Source organism: Squalius cephalus (genome assembly GCF_949319135.1).
Source record: "Squalius cephalus genome assembly, chromosome: 25".
NCBI classification, from domain to species: domain Eukaryota; kingdom Metazoa; phylum Chordata; class Actinopteri; order Cypriniformes; family Leuciscidae; genus Squalius; species Squalius cephalus.
Window position 1 is genome coordinate 26050494 of NC_137146.1, and position 25201 is coordinate 26075694.

General features: G+C 37.0%; 1 pseudogene across 1 annotated transcript; it reads left to right on the forward strand.

Moving 5' to 3' along the window:
- The first annotated feature begins 140 nt into the window (after positions 1-140).
- On the forward strand, positions 141-3440 carry LOC307153870 (annotated as a pseudogene). Its single transcript has 3 exons — positions 141-336; positions 910-1604; positions 3330-3440. The product of its transcript is annotated as an uncharacterized misc_RNA (transcript).
- The last annotated feature ends 21761 nt before the right edge of the window (positions 3441-25201 follow it).

Consider the following 25201-nt stretch of genomic DNA (forward strand, 5'->3'; position numbering starts at 1 on the left):
CAGGAATGATGAGTTATATAAAGTTCCACTCTTTTAGGTACAGTCTGTTGCAGTAATAAAGCTCAAACATTGTGTTTATAACTATAGTAATTTGACAAATGGAATTGTTTGTGTGTCTGCTCAAACTCTCTTTTCAGAAAATGGATGAAGTAATGATGAAAGAAGTGGTGCTGTCATTCATACCTGGTCTCTCTGAAGAAACTCTGGCTTCACTGCTTTATGGGTTGCAAGAGCTTGGTGTGGAAAACAAGGAAGACCTTGCTTTGGTTCAAGAAAAAGATATAGAGAAATGCCTTCAACCTATTCAGTGTCGAAAGTTACTGAATGGCTTTTAAGGTAACTATATTTTTTATACTGTCCCATTGAAAAGTTGAATAAACTAAAGTTGAATAAAGTTGAATAGAATAAAAATAAAGTAGAAGCATAGACTGCATAAAATTAAGTAAAAAACATTTTTTTGGGGAAAAAGGCAGCATTACATAAGTGTAAATATAGCATAGCATCTACTCGGTCGGTCAAGTGGGTTAGAAATCTACTTGCCCAAAGTAATTTTTTTCTTGCCCAAAGTAATTGTTTTATTTTTTATTAGCGATTATACAACACATAACAATAAATACTAAAGTTAATTGTCATATTTAATCTTTATGAATAATAAAGTAAATGAATCAAAATAAAGACCCTGTGTGTCAAAAATTATTAGTGGACAAAGGAAATATTAGTGGAGTTTTAAGGGAATTGAGGATTTCCCCGCTAAGTTTCATACAAATAAAAATAAAAACATGAGCAAAAATCTGAGAAAATTAAATTTTTGTCAAAGACTACATCCAGATCGGATTCAGAGCGATGATCAAACACAGATGGAGTACTTTCTCTCTCCCTTCATGTAATAATCTGTTCTCTTATTTGTAGGACTCGCAACAGTTCAACTGGAACTTGTTCCTGTCACTCCAACCTTTGTCCCCAGCTCCTTAAATACACCTTCCAACTCCCCATGCCCTCAAGACACCATTTCGTCTCCATCCTTGCCGCTTGGCAGACCATGGCATGTAGCCTTTGAGGTCAACTGGGATAGGATGCCAGTAGCTATTCGAAAGGCACTAACAAATAAAACAAGACCATCACCAAGCGATAGAAAAGATATGGTTAGGGCAGTGGTTGATCAGATGTTGGATCATGACCCTAACCCAAACAGAGCAATGTGTCACAACATTGTTCGAAGCATTGTAAGGAGCCATCCGAAATGCTTTGCTGACGTTGCAAAAAATGGAGACATCCTTGGAGATGGTTGTCATTCTCTTCTGCAGCAAATAAAAACTAGGGTGGAATATAAAACCAGGAACAATACTCTAGCGAGACGACGCAGAGAGAGAAGGACGCAGAGAGAGAAGGATGCACAGTCAGGTACCAGATGAAGGTAGAGGCATGACAAGAGCCCCTGTAGATCAGTACGGCTGTGTAAGGTGGTGTCCTGTAGAAGTTCCATTTGGCAAAACTGAGGCATCATTAGATGGCATCAAAAGTCATCTCCTTAACATCTACTCAGAGGAAGGCATGAGTGGTGCTGAGATAGCTGAACCTCTGATGGAGAAGACCTATGTCATCCAGTAGGGTTGGGTATCGTTTTTTTTTTTTTTTTTTTTCGATACTGGTGACAAATCGATACTTTTAAAACGGTACCGGTGCCTAAACGGTGCTTGAATCGATACTTAAAAAAAAATTTAAAAATAAAATTAAAAGCCTCAAAACGATGGTGAATGACATTAAAGAATGGCTTTTTTTATTGAAAAATAATAAAATAGAAAATTCTTAAAATCGAACAATATTTTCAAAGTTAAGTATACTTAAATATATTTAAATAAGTAGCCTAAATAGAAAACCCAACAAATTCACAAAACCTAAGACACCTAACACAACTACAATAATTTAACACTAAATAACACTAAAAACAGTTGCAGTACTAATAGCCGCTAAGTAGTCTGTATTCTTGGTTTGCTAAAAAACAGCTTTACATTTCAGCATTTTTTTTTTTTTTTTTTGCAAAAATATGACCACATTTTTTAGCCTGGCAAGCTAGACCTACATCAAGATGTTAGGTCTGGCAACTCACCATAGACACGGCTCAATCCGAGGGGCGGGATAAACGGCTGTCTTTCAAATTCACTCTGCACGCAATAGGACAGCGCTTCAACCAACCAGAGCGTTTTCCCAACAGCGGAGCTAACGTTAGTTGATAGATTCAACTTTTGAATCTGGCCGGCAAAACTACGAACATATTATCTTCCTTTTTTTAAGAATGACTTAAGTGTCGTTCTTTGCTCTTTTCTCAAAGAAAAACTTAACTCCAAGTCCTCCAGAGTCGCGGCCAAAGCCGATTCAACAGACTGTTCTCCAGCAGCAGCAGCCATTCTTTGTTTTCAAGTAGCAGGGAACCGTCGCAACTCTGTCATCATTATGTTAAGCCCGCCCCGCCTACTCTATACAGATGTGATTGGCCTGACCCAATTTAGGTTTTTACAGCTCCGAAAGTCAATGGAGAGTTGCTAGACTACCCTGGCTGCAAAATAATTTTTGCTGCCGCTAGGGTGCGTCTAGATTCCTAGGCTACACATTTTTGCCTTCTCTGGGCAAACACCTCTCCTGACTTATGGCATGTCCTGCACAAGGTGAGTGTTATTTTAGAACGCATCACTTTAAATGCCGTGACGCGAAACCGCTCCCGGAAGAAGAACGCCGTCATGTTTAGCTACAACTGTGACAAGGAGCGCTCATCGGGATTAGATGTATGCCGGTTTGTTGTAGGGACATCGACTTTTCACACTAAACATGACGCGGAACAAAACGAACTTTGATTTCCTGCTTGTGTATCTATTTTACAAACTATAAATGTATTGTTTTGTTAGTAGGCCTACTTATGTGTATTTAAATGTCTGAAACCTAAAATAAACGTTATGTGTTTGAAAACACTGAATAGTTGTTATATATGACAGCGCTGAGCGCGTCTGTCTCTGGCTCAGCGCCAGCCAACGCGCGAACGCAGATTTGAATTTAGAGGTTGATGATCACGCGATCTGAACGTTTTAATCACAGCGGTGTGAACGGTCGTACGCATCGAATGGTTAACTAGCGATTACATACTGATTATGCTTCTAACGTCCGTTTCGGAGAACCAGATGGCAAATATTTCAACCGACAGCTGACGAGCTGAGGCAAGTGGCACCGAAATCTGCGTTTTGATTCGGTCCGGTTACATAGGCTACCGTTACCTGGGTACCGGTTCCATATAAGTAGGCTACCGGGTCCGGGTTTCAGTACCCAATCTTATCATCCAGCGATGCTATCTTAATAGTGGACCTGCACCAGCCATTGCAGTTGTTAAGGAGGAATGGCCTTTTCTCTTTTCACCAACAGGTAGCCTATTTTTTCCCTATTCCATCTTGTGAAGCACATGGCTCATTGCACGGGTGGAGTATAGTCTCAATCATCAAAAATGTAAAATGCACATCTCTTTCAAAAACAATACAAATCTATAAAAATGCCCTTATTTTACATGGCAGTATGTATTTTTTAAAACAGACTAACATGTTGCGAAAAACACGGGTCTTTCTTCAGGGTCATTGTCCACAATATATTTATTTTTTGTTACAATAATGAGTTAGATTTAACTTGAGTGCCTTTTTTTTTTTTTAGAACGCTGTGTCATTCATGTTACTGTGCAAGATGCAAGGCAATAAGTGCAATGTTTAAGCGTGTCCATGTGGCGAATGTTTACCTAGAAAAACAATGAAAAAGCACAGTGGAATGCAAAAAAAAAAAGCATTCCGGGTTGTTCATACAGAAAGCGTTTTTGTATTTAAAAATGTGAGACAAGGCATTGGAAAGAAAAATGTTCTATAGATGTCTTTTTGTATTTAAATAAATACTAACTTGTATTTTTAGAATGCTGTGCTATGACCCAGATGCTCCAAAAGTCACGAGAAGAGAGCACAAGGGTCAAGCACATCCATTTAAATGGCAGAAAAAGAAAAAGTTCCTCTTTCTAAGAACAGTGTACAAATATAGCAGAGCTATATAAAGTGTTCCCCAGAATCAGGCATGATAAATTGTTGAATAGAGGAAGAAAAACATATTTTTCTCCATATCAAAATAGAAGTGAAATTGGCCTGCTGGTGTTTCAGAAGATCACTGCAGTCTTTAGACAAACAGTTTATTTGTTGATTTGCTCACATAGCTTTTCCATGCACAAATTGCACTAAATCTCACAGACAGATTAAGTTTAAAGACTTTATTAAGTTGTCAAGCAAAAACATTTTCCCTTGACCATTGCGTCTCACCTTAAGCAGCATCCAGGAGAAGCATGTGAAGGGTGAAGCAGGGTTAGCATAGGCAAGAAATGACCCAGCCAGTCCCACACAACCACCCCAGCAAACCCTGCCAGGGCAAAGAAGTGGTGCACAGCTAACAGCAGATCGAAGGACTGGAACACCACTTTGTGCAACCCGATCTCACGGCAATTCATACTAATTTTGTGAGGCGGCTAATTCATACGAATTCAGACGACCTCACTTGTACGAATTTGTAAAATTTTTGCTAAATCGTACATATTTTACGAGTTGCTCAATTCGAATGAATTCGTACGAATGACCTACCCCTAACCCCGCCCCTAAACCTAACCGTCACAGGGGTTTAGACAAATCGTAGGAATTCATACGAATCAGTCACATTTTACTCACTCGTACGAATTTGTACGAATTGGTCGTGAGATAGCGCTGCTTTGTACGCATAAATGGCCACATTTTCCAACAAGAAAAAGCCCGTAGCGGACGGCACGTTGAACCACGACTGTGGTTAATACTGTGAAGCTGCTTTGATACAATCTGTATTGTGAAAGCGCTATATAAATAAACTTGACTTGACTTGACGACCAGTCCTCCTGCCCGAGAATCTTATCAGAGCAGACAGCAGAGTCCTCCATGAGCGCTCGAAACCCTGCCACCATGCTTTGGATGCCAAACACAGCCCATGTCACAACTACATCCCACAAGACCTTGAAGCAAAGATAAAGATCGTAATGTTAGGAAAATTATCTAAATGGCAGAATATCATATCAACATAATGGTTGCTTTTTTAAAAATTCAGGTTTATGTTAACATAAGAGGCATAGTTCAACCAAAAATTTAAATTCTGTCATCATTTACTCACCCTTAACCTGTATGAGTTTATTTCTTCTCTTCAACACAAAAGAAGATATTTTGAAGAATGTTGGTAATCAGACAGTTAACTTTAGTCATTGACTTTCATAGTATTGTTTTCTCCTAGTATCAAAGTCAATGGCTACCGAATAGCAGAATAAAGAAACTCATACAGGTTTGGAACAACTTTAGGGTGAGTAAATGATGACAGAATTTTCAATTTTGTTTGAACTATCCCTTTAATGGGCATCTTTTCTTTGGCTGACAATGAGCGGTAGGTGCAAAACAGCAGGTTAGACAAGGGTGTGAGAGAGGAGGAAGATGAAGGTGTAAAGATGAAATGATTTTCAGTTGAATGTCGTGGGAGTAGTCGTCCATGCTGAAGTTGTGTGACCCAAGGACAGTATTAAGTTATCCCAGGAAACCAATTACCAGTCTAGAATGAGAAAGACAATCATATTATACAGACACACCCTCTGTCCCATTTATGTATTACTCACTGAGAGAAAATGCTTTACCCTTACTCAGTGTGAAAACAAATTTTTACCCTAAACCATGTGAAGAAGGAGTAAAAAGTAGTCTAAATATCATTCACATGTTCAGTAAGCTCTCAGCTGTTTTACAGCTCATTTACTAATTAAACTTATTTTCTATGTTGCAAGTCTCAGCTTAGTTTGTTGTTTTTTAAAGTGTGTTGTCTTTGTTCTTACCTCTTGTAGACAAAATAATGTCCACGGAACTCTGTCTCTCTGCTTCACCCTCAAAGCACCAGAGACCGACAGACATCATGTGACCCAAAGCTCATTTATAAACGCTGCTCTGTTTCCATCTGCTGCCAGGAAAAAGCAGAAATAGCAGTAAGTGCAATTTTTATCTATCTATCTATCTATCTATCTATATATATATATATATATATATATATATATAGTATTTACCTGTATGAATTAGGCTACCCATAAACATTCAACGTTTGTTTTTAATTAATAGTTATTGATAACTATATTATTCATTTTGATTGAATTATATTGAATATAAATATAAATTAAATTTAAATTATATATTGCATAGCTAATACATTAAAATTAAGATTTAAATATTTATTTTTATTAAGTTATCTGAAAAAAAAATATTATGGTGGAAATTTTATAGTGCTGTATTGCAAAATGAAAATCTTTTTTTTTTTTGATGGATGTTTTGCTTTTGATTAGTTAAAGTTCCTATGAAAGCAAATTTGAAGTTTGTGGCTTTTAGCATGACAATGTTAACCTTACTGTTATCTATAAGCTAGTGTGCTCAAAACAATGACAACATTCGCATTGAGAAGATATAATCTTCTAGTCTAAGTCTCTCACTTCCGCCAATATGGATCAATGATTTTGATGACATCACTCTGCACTTCTCATCAGATTTTCTGTTTAATGAAATGCTCTATAGAATCTAAAGCGTCCCGCCCCCTATATTTATAAATAGACACTGAAGCTGTGGCTGAAATCGGTCACTTGTTCTCATATTTACTATTTTCTACATGGTGAATGGCATATGTGCACTATAGTATATAGGGTATAGGGAACAATTCAGACAGTGTAAATATGCTTTCCATTGGGGCGAATGAAGTCTGTTAACCACGTTAGTGTCACGCAAACAGCGAACACACAGTGTGCTCCGGTCCAGAGACACGGTAGCAGGCACGTGCACACATAGACATCAAAAGGGGCTTGAGCACCTGCCCTTTTTATTCCTGGAGAGAAAGTGCCCTTTTTTCTGGGGTGCTTTTTTTCTATTTTTGAAAAATAATATATATTCCTGTTTGCGCACAGCTTCCCTGTCAAACAAATATATTTATTGAATTAATTAATAATAATTTAGCCGTAAATAAAATGACCCACATGATGACCTTTCACCTCATTCCTCACGCTGCACGCACATTTTTTTTTTATTTCGCGCGGCTATGCGCACTACCAGAGGATGTCTTCAAATCTGCGGTTGCTGGTAAGTGGCGTTTCATTCTCAGCGAAGTGATTTTGATGTTCGTTTACTTATTATTATTTTACAAGGACGACGTGAAGAGAGCATGCAGATATGTTGTTTATATTGCTGTGTGTAACGTTAGGCTATAGAAGTAACTGTTTTCCTGAATGCCATCAAGATTGAAACCGAGACTGATTTCATAGCAGGTCAATAAACAAATAGTTAAAATTAAGTCACTTACATTTTAGACGCAATGACTGTTTTTGTTCTGTTTCAGCAGCGAAAATAGTTCCAAACAAAGATCACTGCAGAACCATCGCGCATCTCACAGCAACACTTGTTGCATTACTGAATGATTCAGCATTTTGAACGAATCGGTTGAGTCAAAGATTCAATTACCCATTCATAAATTGCCTCATTCGGAATAAATCAGCCGTTTGAATGAATCGTTTGAATGAATGACTCAATGACTCGCTCATTAAGACGGTCGCCTGCCGCCTCCTACTGGCGGTTTAGTTTTATAAAGTAACATTCTTTTCAACATTCCTTATTTGTATATTCAAAAATATTTAAAATAATCCAAATTAATACAGTTATAATTTTTCAATGTTAATTATTTAATTTGATTGGTAACAGCCTAGTGTCTTATTATTTTAATTGAATATATTGATCAAATTTGAGAATTTGAAATGAAAGATGGAGCATACATTTAATAAAATTAGTGGAAAAATGCCCTTTTTAAAAGGTACAAAAATATTGTGTTTTCAAACAGTGATGTAATGAAACATTGACAATTTAAGTTTGAAGGGAGAAAAGCCTCTGTTTAGGCTATTAAGGAAATGTAGTTTTGCCAAAAGAAGAACTTTTATTTTAAATAAATGCTAATTTTAAATCAGCCTACTTCAGTGTGATATGTTACCATATTATCATGCTTAACACTGAGAATTTGAATAATTGTAATGTGATGATCAGATGCAGATATTTAAATCAAAGAATATGGGCGGTTTGCGGGTGGATTATTTATTTTTAACAGTGGATTCGGGTGACTCAAAGTGCACCAAATTAATGAATTTATCTTTAAAATGTACAAAATTTTCTTCCGGGGGGGCATGCCCCCGGACCCCCCTACAGATACCAAGCTCCACCAACAAAAATAATGTGGGAAACACATTAGGCTATATGATGATCTACAAAAAAATACTAATTTAATTATCTTATTATTAAAATACATTATTAGGATTTTTACCACCTCCGCCTCATTCTGAGGCTGTAAAAACCCTGTTACTGTATTTTGATCACAGCCCTATTTAAAGCCTTGTTCCATGTGCCCCCTTTTATACTTTGAGCACCTGCCCCTCCAGAGGTCTCTGCACGGCCCTGCACGGTAGCACAGAGCGGATCATGTGCGTGAGTTGGCGCATACCAGAAAATATACCGGACCCATTTAAATTCTGCACATAATGCTATATTTTAAAGCGAAATTGAGGAGATTAGGAGGATAAATAGTTAAAGATTAGGAGGAAACTGCGTCTTTACTGAGATCAACGGATCTGGGTGACCTGTAATATAAATGAAATGCTGTTCGATATGTCCCGCCCTGTCTTCCTGTTTCAGTGGAAATTACATCAACACATTGAATAATGCTGTGCGTTTCAAGTCGCTTCAGTGGGCCTTTAACAAATCAGTTTTGTTTAACGCTGTTGTTCTGCCTTCACTGACAGGGGGTGCTATTGAGTCAAGTCAAGTCAACTTTATTTATATAGCGCTTTTCACAATACAGATTGTATCAAAGCAGCTTCACAGTATTAAATAAGATAGTACATTAGTGTTTGTTTCTAGTGTAAAACGTCCACGTTTGGTAATGCTCATCAATAGTATTGTTGATTGATTAATTAAATTAAGTATCCCCAACTGAGCAAGCCAAAGGCAACAGTGGCAAGGAACCGAAAAACTCCATCAGGTGACCTAATGGAGAAAAAAAAAAACCTTGGGAGAACCCAGGCTCAGTCGGGGGCCAGTTCTCCTCTGGCGTTTATGAACTAGAGGTCGGATTTAACTGTAAGATTAAAAATATTATATGAATGCCTGGCTGAAGAGATGCGTCTTTAATCTAGTTTTAAACTGGGAGAGCGAGTCTGAGCAACGAACAGTATCAGGAAGACTATTCCAGAGTTTTGGAGCTAAATGTGAAAATGATCTCCCTCCTTTGGTGGATCTGGATATCCTAGGTATGACCAAAAGCCTCGAATTTAGTGATCTTAAAGAGCGCGATGGATTATAGGGCGATAGAAGATCCGTTAAATAAACTGGAGCTAAGCCGTTTAGGGCTTTATAAGTCAGTAGCAATACCTTGTAATTAATACAGAACTTTATAGGTAACCAATGCAGTGATGATAAAATTGATGTTATATGATCAAATTTTCTTGATCTAGTAAGAACTCTAGCGGCGGCATTTTGGACTAACTGTATCTTGTTTATTGAGGTTGCAGGACAACCAGCTAATAAAGCATTACAGTAATCTAGTCTCGAGGTCATGAACGCATGAACTAACTTTTCTGCATCAGAAACAGATAGCATATTACGTAGCTTAGCAATGTTTCTAAGGTGGAAAAAGGCTGTTTTTGTAACATATGAAATATGATTTTCAAAAGACAGGTTGCAGTCTAGTATAACACCCAGGTCTTTTACTGTAGAGGATAAAGTAACAGGACATCCTACTATGTTAAAGTTGTATTGTGAGAGGTTTTGTGGGTGTTTTTTTGAACCGATGATTAGTACCTATGTCTTGTCTGGATTTAATAAAAGAAAATTGCGCGTCATCCAATCTTTTATATCTTTAACACACAATTTTGATAATTTAGCGTTTTCATCCGGCCGTGATGAAATATATATTTGAGTGTCATCAGCATAACAATGGAAACTAATTCCATGTTTCCTTATAATATTTCCAAGTGGCAGCATATATATTGAGAATAATAAAGGGCCTAACACAGATCCCTGCGGCACTCCATAGTTTACTGGAGTTATGATCGATTTTTCTCCATTTAAATAGACAAAATGGTAGCGGTCTGATAAGTATGATCTGAACCAGCTTAATGCTTGTCCTTGAACACCAGTATAATTTTGTAGTCGATCTAAGAGTATTGTATGATCTATAGTATCGAACGCAGCACTAAGATCAAGTAAAACTAGTATTGAGATACAGCCTTGGTCAGAAGCTAAAAGTAAATCATTTGTGATTTTAACGAGCGCAGTTTCAGTGCTATGGTGCGGCCTGAATCCAGACTGAAACTTTTCATAGATGTCATTTTCTTGTAAGAAAGAGCCTAGTTGGGCGGACACAACTTTTTCTAGTATTTTAGACATAAAAGGAAGATTTGAAATGGGTCTATAATTTGCTAGGTTATTTGGGTCTAATTGTGGTTTCTTAATGAGTGGTTTTATAACTGCCAGTTTAAATGTTCTTGGAACATAACCTAAAGATAAAGATGAGTTAATAATATAGAGGAGAGGCTCTTCCACTACAGGTAACACTTCTTTCAGTAGTTTAGTTGGTATAGGATCTAATAAACATGTTGTTGTTTTAGAGGAAGTGATAAGTTTATTTAACTCTATTTGTTCTATAGTTGTTGTTACGGACTGCTCGGAGACACGAAGGTAGAGATCCAAATGCAGCTTTAATGAAGGGGCAATCCAGACACGTAATCCAATAAACAGGCAAAAGGTCAAAACACAGGTAGGCCGTCCAAACAAACAAAACAAACAAACAAACAAACAAAACAGGCAGGGGTCAGAGGCAAAAGAGTAATCCACGGAACAGGCAAGAAATCCAAAAACCAAGAGACAAGAAACCAGGGAAAACGCTCAGGAATGCAGTGCAACAACATACAAAACTTCGCAGTGAGTGATGGGGTGAACCAGGCTTATATGGGGTGAACTAAACAAGAAGATGAGATACAGGTGAATGTGATAATGAGTGCTGATGAGTCCAGGCAGAGAATGATGGGAGATGTAGTCTGTGAGTGAACATGAGAGTCAGGTGTGGAGTGCCCTCTGGTGGCTCTCAAGGGCACTCCAGCTGGTTATCGTTACAGTTGTAAAGCACTGTAATTGTTCTTGCGGGGTGATAATCGAGGCTGAGTTATAAGGCGCGATTGAGGATTGAACATTTACAATTGTGGTTCTGATGTTTTCTATTTTCTCAGTGAAGAAGTTCATGAAATCATTACTACTAAACTGTAACGGAATATTTTGTTCAGGTGACGCTTGTTTATTTGTTAGTCTAGCCACGGTGTTAAATAAAAACCTAGGATTGTTTTGGTTATTTTCTATTAGTTTGCGGAGGTGCTCAGCCCTGAGCAGTCAGACCTCTGAGTGTTTTCAGTAAAATAAGAAACTATATCATATTACCACGCCAAATAAAATGGCTTAGTTAATAAAAAAAAATAAAAAAAATCAAATTAAATTAGGTTAATGACATTAGTAATAACATAATAATAATAATAATAATAATAATAATAATAATAATATAATAAAAAATAAGCCATATACTTCATTCATTGCATGCTGCTTCCACCTGGTGGATATATGTGTTTTTAAAGCAAAACGTATACACCAGATGAATGAATGTTGAACTCATTAATGAATCCATATAGAACAGAAATGGTTATTTAAATATTTTAATGAATCATCAGCCGTGTGTTCCATAAAGAAAGAGTCCACAGTATATATATATAACTGACTAATACAGCCTTGGTGAGCAGAAGAGACTTCTCAAAAACATTAAAGCATCTTAATTATTATTTACAGACTTTTGACTGGTTATGTATGGTTATATATATTCCTGTTATATAACCAGTCAAAAATCCTGTTTGAGAAGTCTTTTCTGCTCACCAAGGCTGCATTAGTTTGGTCAAAATATAGTAAAATCAGTAATATTGCGCAATATTATTACTTTATTATTTAAAATAACTATTTTCTATTTTTAATGTATTTTACAATGTAATTTATTCCTGTGATCAAAGCTGAATTTTCAGCATCATTACTCCAGTCTTCAGTGTCACATGATCCTTCAGAAATTATTTTATTGTATTGTTTTGTATTGTATTGTATTTTTATTTTTTAATGTCTAACCATGATATAATTTTTTTGTAAGGATACTTTTTTTTTTTTTTTGTGCATACAAATGGGAAACAGAAAGAGATAGATGGATGCTTAAAATGAACGTAGTCAACCTCATATGTAAATGATAATAAATGATTAATGTTTTCGGACTGAAATAATGTCCCTCTCACAGTCCAAGAGCTTTTTAACAGTCCAGTCATGTTGGCTTGTGCTCATGGCTATGGACCAAGTCATTTAAAATGAACCTTTAATTAGAGCGGATTAATATCAGATAACGCTTCCCTTTCATTAGCAGTAAAGCGGTCATTATGATGTTTTGACAGACAAAACCCTTCCTTAATAATCATGATATCATGTGAAGACAATGCATTTGTCTTCGAAAGGCTGATAATTTACTCATTTTGATTCCTGTTTTATTACATAATTTATTTTCTCTAGCAGTAGTATATCTCCACTTATACTTTTCCACACATTTAATATCTTTACAAGATAAATGATATGATTATTCGATTGCTTTATATGATGAACAGATTGAATTTAGTCTTCTATTTACATTAACATTCACTCAAGCATGTTCGCTTGACATGCAAGAACCAATGAGGTTCATTCTCATGTTACGCATCACGTTTGAGTTTCAGCAAGAGTTTTGTTCTTGTGTGTCAAGCAGGTTCGGTTGAGCTTCTTTTTATGTTTGCTGATCAATGTTTATATGTGAATAAAAGCCTAAAAGCCTAAATTCAATCTGTTCATTATATAAAACGTTTGAGTTTAATCCGAAAATCTGGACTAAACTGCACAATTCATATGACTTTATTTGTGTTCCGGAGATGAACGAAAGTCTTACATGTTTGGATCGACATGAGGGTGAGTAATTAATGACAGAATTTGCATTCTTTAATTTCAATTTATAAATGTGAGGAGCATGCTCTTCATGTATATTATACTGTTAACAGCACTGCGTAAAAAAAAAAAAATCAATAAAATACTAAACAATAGTTAAAATACTATGGTCAAATGCAGGTGAAATCACACAACTCTACTCCGCACTGCTCACATGATCTGGTCTGGAAAGCAGACAATTTGAGTGACAAAAATATCCTAATGCTCTTACTGCTGTCATTTTTTTATTTTATTATTTGTTTATTGGTACTTTTAAAGATTAACTTTAAATGAAATGGAAGTTGCGATTTTCTTTTCTTCCCTTTTGTGACATATATCCGAGTGAATGGGCTTCTCAAACAAGAAGAAATGTAGGGTGAGACTTGATTTTGTCCGTGGGGAATTGATTGGATGGTCGTGGTTTGCTATTGGTGGATCTCGTGTGAGTGACATCCGAAAAGAGAAGAGATGTCGCTGCAGGAGGAAGGGGAAGTTGTTTCGATAAGGGGCACACAAATTAAAACAACTGCTATATAATAAATCCTGCAATATTCCATAATAAGAATGATCAATTTCGATTTCATAGTGACTTTAATTAGCATTAAATGACAGCAAAGGTAATCTGAATGTAAAAATCGAGGAAATAAGCTCATGCAGTTCAATATCAGTATGTCATTGTGATTTGTGGGCCTTTGCCATCATCCATGCGATCCGTCTCTCTTTTTCCTCTGCTCAGATTCCTCCTTGAGTTCCCGTGGAAAGGACATAAGGCGCCTTTTCTTTTTCCATTTAAATCTTGAATGACATTTATTGAAATCAGATTAGCAGGCTTGCATTTCCATATCTAAGTGAATTGCACTGAATAGCATGAAAATGTCATGAGGAGTTACACGTTGCGATAGGTCGTGGCTACTGTTGCATTGGCATTTGAAACGGCGAGTCTGATTGGGTTCACTGGCTGTTCTGTCTTGTTTGCTTGTCCTAATGCTTCATTGTTCACTGCTTTTGCTTGATATTTCACTTCTTTGTTCTTCATATTGTGTTTTAGGACAGAGGTCATGCACCCTTCAGCTTAATAAAATGATTGCTTTCTGCTTTTGTTCCAGTCTGTCACTGATGATGTGCACCTCAAAAGCCTCTTGTTGTGTACTTTGAGAGGTCTGGAAGTGTTCAGATGTAGTAGTTGTCCTCAGCCACAGTGGGGCAGTATGGGGTTGCGACTCAATCGATCAAACCAGCATGCAGCTTCTGTGGAATTCTGCTATTATGTTGTCAGATGAATGTTGCCAAGAATCTGTTCACTGTATTTCATTTTGAATTTGTCCATACACACAAGAATATTCAATGATGTGTATGATTTTTAATTGTCATTGCCTCAAATGTAGCAGATATAAGAAAAGAGACGGTTTATTTAATTTATTTATTGGTCTCTGCAAAGAAATTTGCCTTGGGCAACAAAGTCACTGTTACTTACAGTATACACACTTTTATATATATATATATATATATATATATATATATATATATATATATATATATATATATATATATATGAAGAGTTCAGATGCAAAAGCCTCTAAGTGCCATCTGAAATTATCTTCTAGAATGATCTTTTTTTTATCAAGCTTGTATATTTAAATTCAGTAATTTCACTTAAATGACAATGAATAGGTCATTTGCATTGCCATTTAAGTGAAATTACTGAATTTAAATACAAGCTTGATAAAAATGATCATTCTATAAGAAGATTTCAGATGGCACTTCTTCATATATATACACCATTAGATTCATGTCCTCATAAACCTACAATACAAATAGCTTGCTTCTACCACCGAATTCTATCACAATTCAAATTTGTTTTCTCAGAATTGACCTTATAACTTTATATAACCTCATATCTCACAATTATGAGGGAAAAAAAAGCCAAGATAAAATAGAATTGCGAGATCTAAACTCACAATTCTGACTTTAATTCTTGCTATTCAGAGTTAATAACTCGCAATTCTGACTCTTTTTCTCAGAATTGTGAGAATAAACTGGCAATTACCTTTTCTTATTCTGTGGCAGAAACAAGCTTCCAAATCAATCACTTGACCGCTCTTTATTCAGTATAACTTTGTTAAAGAATGACACCATAGAAAGTTTTCTTATTCTTACCGGTGGCATGAAACCATGGTCTGTATGTTAGACGTGATTAGATGTGGTACAATTTTCCTAGCCTGCTAAACCACCTCTTCCTCAAATATATCTTCCAAAGAGGAAGGGGGCAAAATGACTTTCACTACTGTTTTATTCAGTCTTGGGCTCTGGGACTTTTAGGAGTAAAGTACCATACCATGTTGAAATCCCATTTTGACAACATTTGTTCTGTAAAATAATATCTGTTTTTCTAGTATTTAATCCAAAAAGTTTCAATCGAAACATAAATGAGAAGCATTGATTTACCTGTTTTCAAAAAAGTCTTCTTCTGATCACCTCTCCATTTGTTTGATCAAAAAATACAGTAAAATCGGTAATATTGTGAAATATTATTACGATATAAAATAACTGTTTTGTATTTTAATATATTTTAAAATTGTATTTATTCCTGTGATCAAAGCTGAATTTTCAGCATCATTACTCCAGTCTTCAGTGTCACATGATCCTTCAGAAATCATTCTAATATGATGATTTGCTGCTCAAGACATATTTCTTATTATATCAATGTTAAAAACTGTGATAAATTGTTTTTTTCAGATTCTTTGATGAATAGAATGTTCAAAAGAACAGCATTTATTTAGAATAGAAATCTTTTGTAACATTATAAATGTCTCTAACACTTTTGGTCGGTTAAATGAATCCTTGCTGAATTACAGTTCATTTTCATCTTAAAGTGAGAAGGTAGTGTATAAAATGAATGTGGACCCTAATAGCTCAGAACATTTGTTTTTGAAAGGATCATACGAATCTCGGGACATGGGATCTTGGCAAATATGAGTGCAGTTTGAGATTTTGTTGAAACTCTAGAGGAAACACATGTGAGATTACTGGGGTTTTCTTCTTAGAAGAAAGTTCAGATCTCCATCTGCTCTTTCTTTGCTCTGATTGCTGTCTAGGAGAAACAATTGAGTTCAAATTTAGATTTGTCTTTCCTGTGGGTTCCCATGACTGAATGGATTAGTTGCACTTTTAAAGTAAAATACTTTTGAAATCACCTTTAAGTCTCTCTGCAGTGATGTGTAAAAATATGCTTATATATTGTTGTCGCTGTCAGGTGTAAACCTTGTATCTCTAAAAACGCTACTTTTCAGGAAATGGAAAAACACTTTCCCCCAGTTTCACAGACTGAAATGCATGTTTGAGCTGTATTAACTAAAAGCAACTTGTACTGACATATCTTAAAATATGTCACTGCCATTGTTTTGTCGTAAGATGCACACCAGTAATGTTTTTATGTGTTGGTTTACTTAAATGCCCTAATTAAACTAAGGCCTAACTATCAGACACTTTAATGTGCTCTTATACTATAAACATATTACCAAAATCAAGCTCAAATGGAGTTACAAGGTTGTTGACCAGCAAATTTCAGAGAATGTCGGACATATGTGTTTTGTCCATCATTAGAACGGTCACATCTGAGGCAATAAGTGCATCATATTACCTTTTCATCAACTTACTGGTCATAAAGTTTATTGTAGCTATGTGAGCGCTCAGTTTTTCTGTCAGAATATCATTTTATTAAAGACTGTTACATGTCAGTTTGTGTTTGGACTTTCTGTTTGCATTTGTTCAGTTTGCATTTGAATGGTTTTGATAGTGCAAATGGTTGAAGAGTTACGGTAAAATGAATACATCTTGCTGGTTTGTGTCGGCGACGACACAGCCGGCTTAAAAGGGTTAAGTTCCTTTGTTTGTCTCGTGTATATATTTCCTGTGTTCTCCCTCAGTCTCTGTCGGTTCTCGATAATGTTTGGTTGTGATTTTCTCCTGAGTTTTTCCTGGTTCCTAAGTGTTGATCATTAAAGTCTTACTTCTAAAGTTATTGCTCGTTTTGAGCATTTCTAAGCGTCACGTAATAGAAGAACTGACCCAAGACAGACCGCAAGATGGGCATTTTCCTCACCCCAGTAGACCCAGCCGATCTGCTTCTCACCATCTCACAAGACCACCGCCTGATCGAAGATTATGTTGAGGAGTTCCTTGACCTTGCCCATCTGGTGCCCTGGAACGAGGGGATCCTAAAAACCGTCTTCTGGACTGGTTTGGATGGGCACCTATTTCACCAGTTACCTGCAGCGGCTACCACAGGTTCCCTAGCCAGATACATTGATTTTGTGCTGTGGCTGAGTTCCGTCATGGCCGCCATTCCAGAGTTACGTCTAGTCATGGCCGCCGCCACGCGTGAGCCCTCTGCCAAGATGGCCGCCGCCACGCGTGAGCCCTCTGCCAAGATGGCCGCCGCCACGCGTGAGCCCTCTGCCAAGATGGCCGCCGCCACGCGTGAGCCCTCTGCCAAGATGGCCACCGCCACGCATGAGCCCTCTGCCTAGATGGCCCGCCGCCACGCGTGAGCCCTCTGCCAAGATGGCCGCCGCCACGCATGAGCCCTCTGCCTAGATGGCCCGCCGCCACGCCTGAGTCTCCAGCCCCGTCCTCATCCAGAGTCCAGAGAGGACTCCATCTCCCGTCTAGAGTCCCGAGAAGTCTCTTGCCCCCGACCAGCGTCCAGTGATGGCTCCTGACCCCGATTTACCGGCACCGCCCCTGGTCTCCTGAGTTACCGGCACCGATATGGTCTCCCGAGTTACTGGTACAGCCATGGTCTCCTGGGTTACCCGTACTGCCCGCCCATTTCCACCATGGTCACCTGCATGCTCGGCACCACCCTGGAAGCTTCCTATTCTGCTTGCACCGCCCTGCTTACCTACCCATGACCTCCAAAACTCCAGGGTGCCAGGAGGAGTAATATTACATGTCAGTTTGTTTTTGGACTTTGGGCTTATATTCCCTGTGTTCTTATGTTTAGGGTTTGGTTTAGTTTTAGTTACTTAATCATATTGCATGGATTCAAACAAATGCAGGGCTTCAACATGACATTTACCTGCATTAAAAGAGGAACTGGATATTATTCAGCTGATTGTAATCTGAATCGTTTGTTGTTCTAGTGATGCTTTTCTTTCCTAACAAGATTAGACATTTCCTGTTTTACACTATAATTTTTTTTTAAACGTGATGAGTTCTGTAAGTAAACGTCCTCAACGAATGTCTCATCATTATTCTCGCATTTATTAAATTAGGATGATTGATGGCCAGTCTGGCTTGCTGCAGTATATTACGTAAATTGCTTCTGAACTGAACTGGCTGTTTCATTAACTTTTGACCTCCAGAGCACAGATTATATAGTCTTCTCTGAACTTGGAGGTTCAATTTATTCCAAACTGTACACAAGTTATTCTTTTTTTCTTTCCTGAAAAGTCTGAGATCTGCAGTTTTTAAGATGCAATTTTGTGCTGAAATCACTTTGCTCATTTTCCCACAAAATATGTCAACATTTTATTCTTGTCACTATGTAAGAGTGATTTTATGCTAACAAGACAGCTTAGAAAATGTCTAACAACATTAAAATGACTGGTACTACAATTGGGGTGAAACAAATTCTTCCTTGAGATTTATGATAATACTGTATATTATTAATTATATATAATCAATATAATGAGTAAACCATACTCTACGTATTTTTCTGAGCAAAGCAAAAATCATCTTTTGAGTGGTTAAATTGTCAAACAATTGTGTGTGTGTGTGTGTATACATTTCTATACTTGTAAATAATAGCCTATTTTATAGAAACACATTTTGCTGAGATAGGAGAAAGCATTTCTCAAATCATCATCACAAACATTTCCATCATAGTTTGTATCGTTTTAAATTGTATTTTGTATTTTTACTTATGAAATCTGGAATTTCTCAGACATAATTGCACCGCTTACAATAGAACGACCCGTTAACAGTGCTGGATTTTCTCCTAATAGTTAGAGATTATAAATCATTTATGGACATCGATTCGTTGTTCCAGAGTTTGAGATGTGAGATTTCCAGCACCGCTACCTCGTCTCTCTGAAGGAGAGCTGCTGGGAAGAGAACTAAGGAGCTGCGGCCCGCATACATGAATATGAATGCTCCTCACCTCTATATAATCAGCCAGCAAGAGGCACTGATTGTCCTCCTCCAAGCACCCGGGTGAATTTTAAACAGCAGTTTTAAGCTGGGTAATTCACCTGGGAGAGAAAATCTCAACACATCACCTGGAAAAAGCCATCATGCTATCACTCAAGTCTTACTGCTGGGAGATCCGGCTAAGCCCTCTTTCTGTACCCCACTCCCAAGAGCTTATGAGCCAATCAGATGGACAGATGTGGATGTAAAACTAGCCCCTGTTTAACCCTCTCTGGGGTCAAACTAGAGCAGTCAAGCCTTTGCTCCTTCCTGTAGGTCACAGCCCAGTCAATAAAATGACATTATCTTCAGGACAGACATTGTCTACATGTTTATTGCATGTCACCCGTGAATGTGCCAGACGGCGAGCTCATGAATATCATAGAGTGTCTGTACGTATCAGCAGCTTTATGATTGTGAGCGCTATCATTCTCCCTCCTGTGCGAGTTTTCCTGTCTGGCCTTGAGGAGTTCACCCCACCGGGAAATCTGACAGAGCTGTATATTCCCATTTCAGAGATGATGGTAACATTGCTCATTGTATTGGCAGCTGTCAATGTCAATATGCAGCAATAGTCCGAGCCAGTGTTTTCACACAGTATTCTAATCTAATTATGATGCTTTGCTTTCTGCGTGTATCTTGTCACAAAGCAGAGCAGAGGACAATGTGGAAAAATGCCCTTTTACGTTATCGGAAACCGTTTGTTTGCTGCTGAAATGGTTTGTAGACAAAATGAGGGAGATTTTTAAAGGGATAGTTCTCCCAAAAAATGAAAATTCTGTCATTTACTCATCTTTGTGTCACTTTTTGTATTTACACAATAAAAAAATTAAAAAAAATCATAAAATCCATCTTACAATACACAGGCTCTGTAAATTCAGAATTAAAAGAGTTTGAGTTAATGTTAAACAGATGGTTTTGGCTCTAAAATCTGATAAGATGAGCTTCGTCAGAGCTGCTGTAAAATGCAGATATACACACACAGCATACACGTTAAATTAATTATATGATTAAATGGCCCAAAGTTGCAACCTAAAGACTAATGAACTATATTAATTGGTTGAAGAATTGTTCATTGTGATGATTATTATAAATGTTATCATCTCTGGAACATTTCTTGTATATTATCTGATTGCCTTTCTCGCCATTTTCTACAAGTGCTTAAAATAGCAATTTTTTATAGATAGCATTAAATACACACAATTCAAATCTTATATGGCAAAATGAAATATTAAATCAAATCATTGGTCATTTTTTATTCATTTTTATTTTGTTTTTAGGTTTAATTATAGTTCTTCCAACAATAGTGCCAGTAAAGGGGAAAAAATGAAGGTAATTTTTTATTGTGCATGTTTTTGTCACATAAACTCTGATTTAGTAGACTGGGTAAACCCAGCCCGATGTGCCGGCGATTTGATTTCGCCCTGCAGCTCAGGCTGGAAACCTGTACATTCTTCTATCCTGCTTCCGTTACAAATCTGCGGGGACCAATCACAAACTGGCTTATCCACCTGGCGCGCTATTGGCGGGTTTAACACGATGACGATAGAGAAGCACGGCCGTCAATCCAATTCCTTTTAACCTCTCGACGATGCTCAATGGCTTCTTTGGTTTAGCAAACAAATCACTTGAGTGTTTCTTTTGCACAACCGCTGATCAATGCTACAAACCAACACGTTTGTTGACATGTTTCCTGCCTGGAGTTTTCGCTGCAAAGTACGTCACCCGGATCGTTGGTCTGATTGGTTGAAGGACTATCCAATTGCGTACAGAGTAATTTGAACTATGCCCGTTGATCACGCCTCTTGTGCAGTAGAACATACAGAGCAATCTTAAAAGATTGACTTGGTCTGGTGATAGCCAGACTACTGATTTAGTTGAATAAGATGGAAAAAATAATGTAACTACATTTAATTAAGATACATAATGTGTAATGTAATATTTAAAATTAGCTTTAGCAGGACAGACATCTTCCATTTTGTTGCAAAAATATATATAAAATGTTACTTCCATCACGTACTGTAATTCAATAATTTGAGATGTGGTGGAAATGATATTCAGCAAATGAAAATCCCATAATTCTCCATGTATGTCCGCTGTAACAAAGAAAAATGAAATAAACTAGTGAGAGTTTTTTAAGTGAGTTTATTTTCTAAAAGCCCACAAGTGCCCGTAAGAGCCGCCCATGTCCAGTATAGTAATGTCTTGGCTTGCACTTATGTTGTCTATTATCTCAGTTTCCACAGAAACATGACACATAGCCATACAATCTGAGCCTGAAATTACACTTATTTGCTGATCCCAGAACTGAATTACCCAGCACTGGAACACCCAGCTCCTTTCAGTGCATTTCCACTTGTAGAGCCAATACAGAGGCATTACAGATATGCGTTTAGATGTGGTCTCGAATTACTTTGTCGCACGGGGCAGCACATCTGTCCCATGCAAATTGCCCAATGTCTTCACAATCCGCAAACGTTATATCATTGGCCATAGGCAATGAGCTGACAATCCACAGGCAGCGAGCCAAGTTCCTCTATCATGGCATAAATCTCAAACACACATATGCTGCTGTCTACCAGGCATTGTTCTCATAGCCCGTCTTCGCCTGCTGCGTGACTGCTGTCTATTTAAGGAATCGTTTATACAGCTGTATTTAGAGCCACCTTCTGTTTAAAGGATATCTATGAGATTTTAATTTGGCCTCGGCTGGGAATTTTAAACCAGGATTAATCTGTATGGTTTGACAGGCATGCAAGGTTGATTATTTACACTTGATTAAGAAGGTTTAGTATTCATGGGTTGCTCACGGTGGTTCAGGAGTATCACTGACTGACTGTGGCGTCATCATATTAGCCACTCGTATGCATGGGGGAATTCCACTTACTGTACTCGGAACTGTCTCCTTCAGGAAGATATCCTGAGCTTTAATACTTTGAGAACAAACTTTCAGAGCTTGATACTTGTTGTTTCCCCAATAGCAATGCCATTCACTCATCCACATAAAAAAAGAGAAAAAGCCATTGACATTTAACTTAATTTGAGGCAAACTTAACTTAAACCTAAAATGTATACATGACCCGTTGTTCTGGAGTTGAAGGGATAGTTCACCCTAAAATTAAAATTCTGTCATCATTTACTCACCCTCAAGTTGTTTCAAACCTGTATGAGTTTCTTTGCTCTGTTGAACACAAAATAAATACTATGGAAGTCAATAGCTACCATCAACTGTCTGGTTACCAACATTCTTCAAAATATTTATATTTCAACAGAAGAAAGAAACTCATACAGATTTGGAACAACATGAGGGCGAGTAAATGATGACAGAATTTTCATTCTGCCAGAAAGACTCAGGAAGCAAAATACCGTAACAATTATACATTTATTAACAGCCCAGCAAGCAAATATTATGATATAAAGTTCTTTGGCGTAGGCCCCGTCCGTAGCTCGTAATCTGAGGGTATAGAATCTGCATCTGCAAGGTATGGGAAGGGACCATCCTGGTGGTGGTGGGGAGGATGGAGGTGAATGAAAGCATCAGCATCTGCGAACTCAGAGGTGTAAGTACCGATCTTTTATACTACAAGTATTCGAACACTATTGGATAGATGAGAAGGTAATAAGTGACGTAACAATTGAGTCTTCCCGGCAGACCTTATGCTGAAGCTTTCTTTTTTGGGGTGAACTAAATATTTATATTGACACCTTTGAAAGTGTTAAATATGTACATTATTCACAGAATACATTTTTAACACTTAACATAAACCTTTAAAGTGTTTCCGGTAACACTTTTACAGTGTCCTTGTTACATATAGTACACGTACTTAACATTACATGCAACAGACCATAAACCAAACCCTACTCCTACCCTAACCCTATAGTAAGTACATGTAGTTAATTAATATTACCCAGTACTTAAATATATAATTACACTGTAACAATGACTTCTTAAAATAAAGTGTAACTGTTATTTCTTACCCTACTAATGACAATGCAGATCCTTGTAATGTTAAATGCACACATCTACTATAGTTAAAACTATTCTTCAATAAAGTTCAAGGCTCAGAGAAGTATGAGGCGGGGACTGGCAAATGATAAACGTAGAACAAAACACTAAACTTGGTTAAAATACTTATCTGACAAAATTATTTGGCAAAAAGCAAACTACAGCTACAGATTTTATTTTACTATGCAAAAAAAAAAAAAAAAAAAAAAAAATATATATATATATATATATATATATATATATATATATATATATATATATATATATATATATATAAGCAAAAAGCTTACAGTAAAAAGCATACTTAGACTAAAACAATGAACACTCTTGGTTTAGCATGTGTCTGGCATGTTTCATTATTTTATCACAGATAAAACAATTGACTCCAAGCACAACTATCCTTACAAAATCTTTAACACATTTTTAATAATATTTTAATAAAGGGTGAAGATGTCAATTTTTCTAGGCCGGATATTTGGCCACCACTTGCACACCGTAAATTTAACACCGGTAAATTTGCTGTGTGGCATTTGAAGTAGAATTCGTTAGTGGAGAAGATCCTAGAGGTTTGCTGTCTACCTCAATCTGAACTTTATCATTTGGTATTTCTTGTGAAATCTATTCGCCAACATCCGTCAGTAGACCACAAACCCAGTTTGGCCTTTCATGCATGTCATACTACTGACATATCCAATCATACAAGACAAATTTCAGAGAAGAAAAAGAAAATGCCAGGTCAATATTTTATTTAAAAATATATATATTTATAAAAAATACCTTTATGTTTATTAAACAAGATACATTCATTTCAGAAGCATTAAAAACACACAAAACAACTCAAAATGAACATCAACTAATTGGTGGTTTGCTACAAACACAAACCCACTAAACATACATTTTTAAGTAAAATTGTATTTAATTGTGACTGATTTGCCTTAAATCATGCAGCCTTTTGAGCAGAGATTTGTTGCTTCTTTTTCCTCTGGCAGATTTTTTTCAGTTGTTTCAATTATAAACTTCACTTTAATTTATCATTTTATTTCTCATTTTGAAGTGTATGCTGTTTCTTGTGCATACAACCTTTGCATATTTCAAAAGGGGGCATTAAGACTGGAAGTTAGACTTACATTTTTTTAAATAAGCTTGCAGAAAGCCTTTTTTTGCATGACCTTTGATATAGATTTAAAAGTGACACACAAGCTTTCTGTAACTCACTCCTGGGCTATTTCTGCCACATTCCTGAGTCTATGAGGAGTATACAGACTATCAGCCAAACTTTATATAGGTGAGAATTGAATCCCTGCTATCATCTGATATACAGTATACTGTGTGGCTCACCATCACCATGTCATTTAAAGCAGTGTCTCTGTTAAAAAATGATGAGAGAATGGTGAGAGAACATTGTGCATGGTATGTTTTTTGTCTTCAAACCAAACTTGGGTCTTCAGCTGACAGTTTAAATCCCATCTGGCTTGCTCACTTCCCATAATCGTTTCGCATTAGGTCAGTAGGCGGAGAGTTGACGGTCTTTTGTAGCTATTTGAACACATTCGACCACATGAACATCTACACTACGAAAGCACTCCGGTTGAATGCGTTTGGACAAGCTCAAAATGTTTCAGACCCCGTTTACACCTTAGCGTTGTCCACTTCCGATCCGATCAACCAAAATGCATCTTGATACCAGCAGTAAACAGGGCCTTAAATGAATCACCACCTTGTAAAATAGTTACATTTTCTCATGAGATTGGGTTGAATTACTCTAGCCTTATAAGATACCATCGTTTGGTCAAATTCTAAGGCATAATCACTTGTATCCTTTAAGGAAGCAATCTTTTAAATC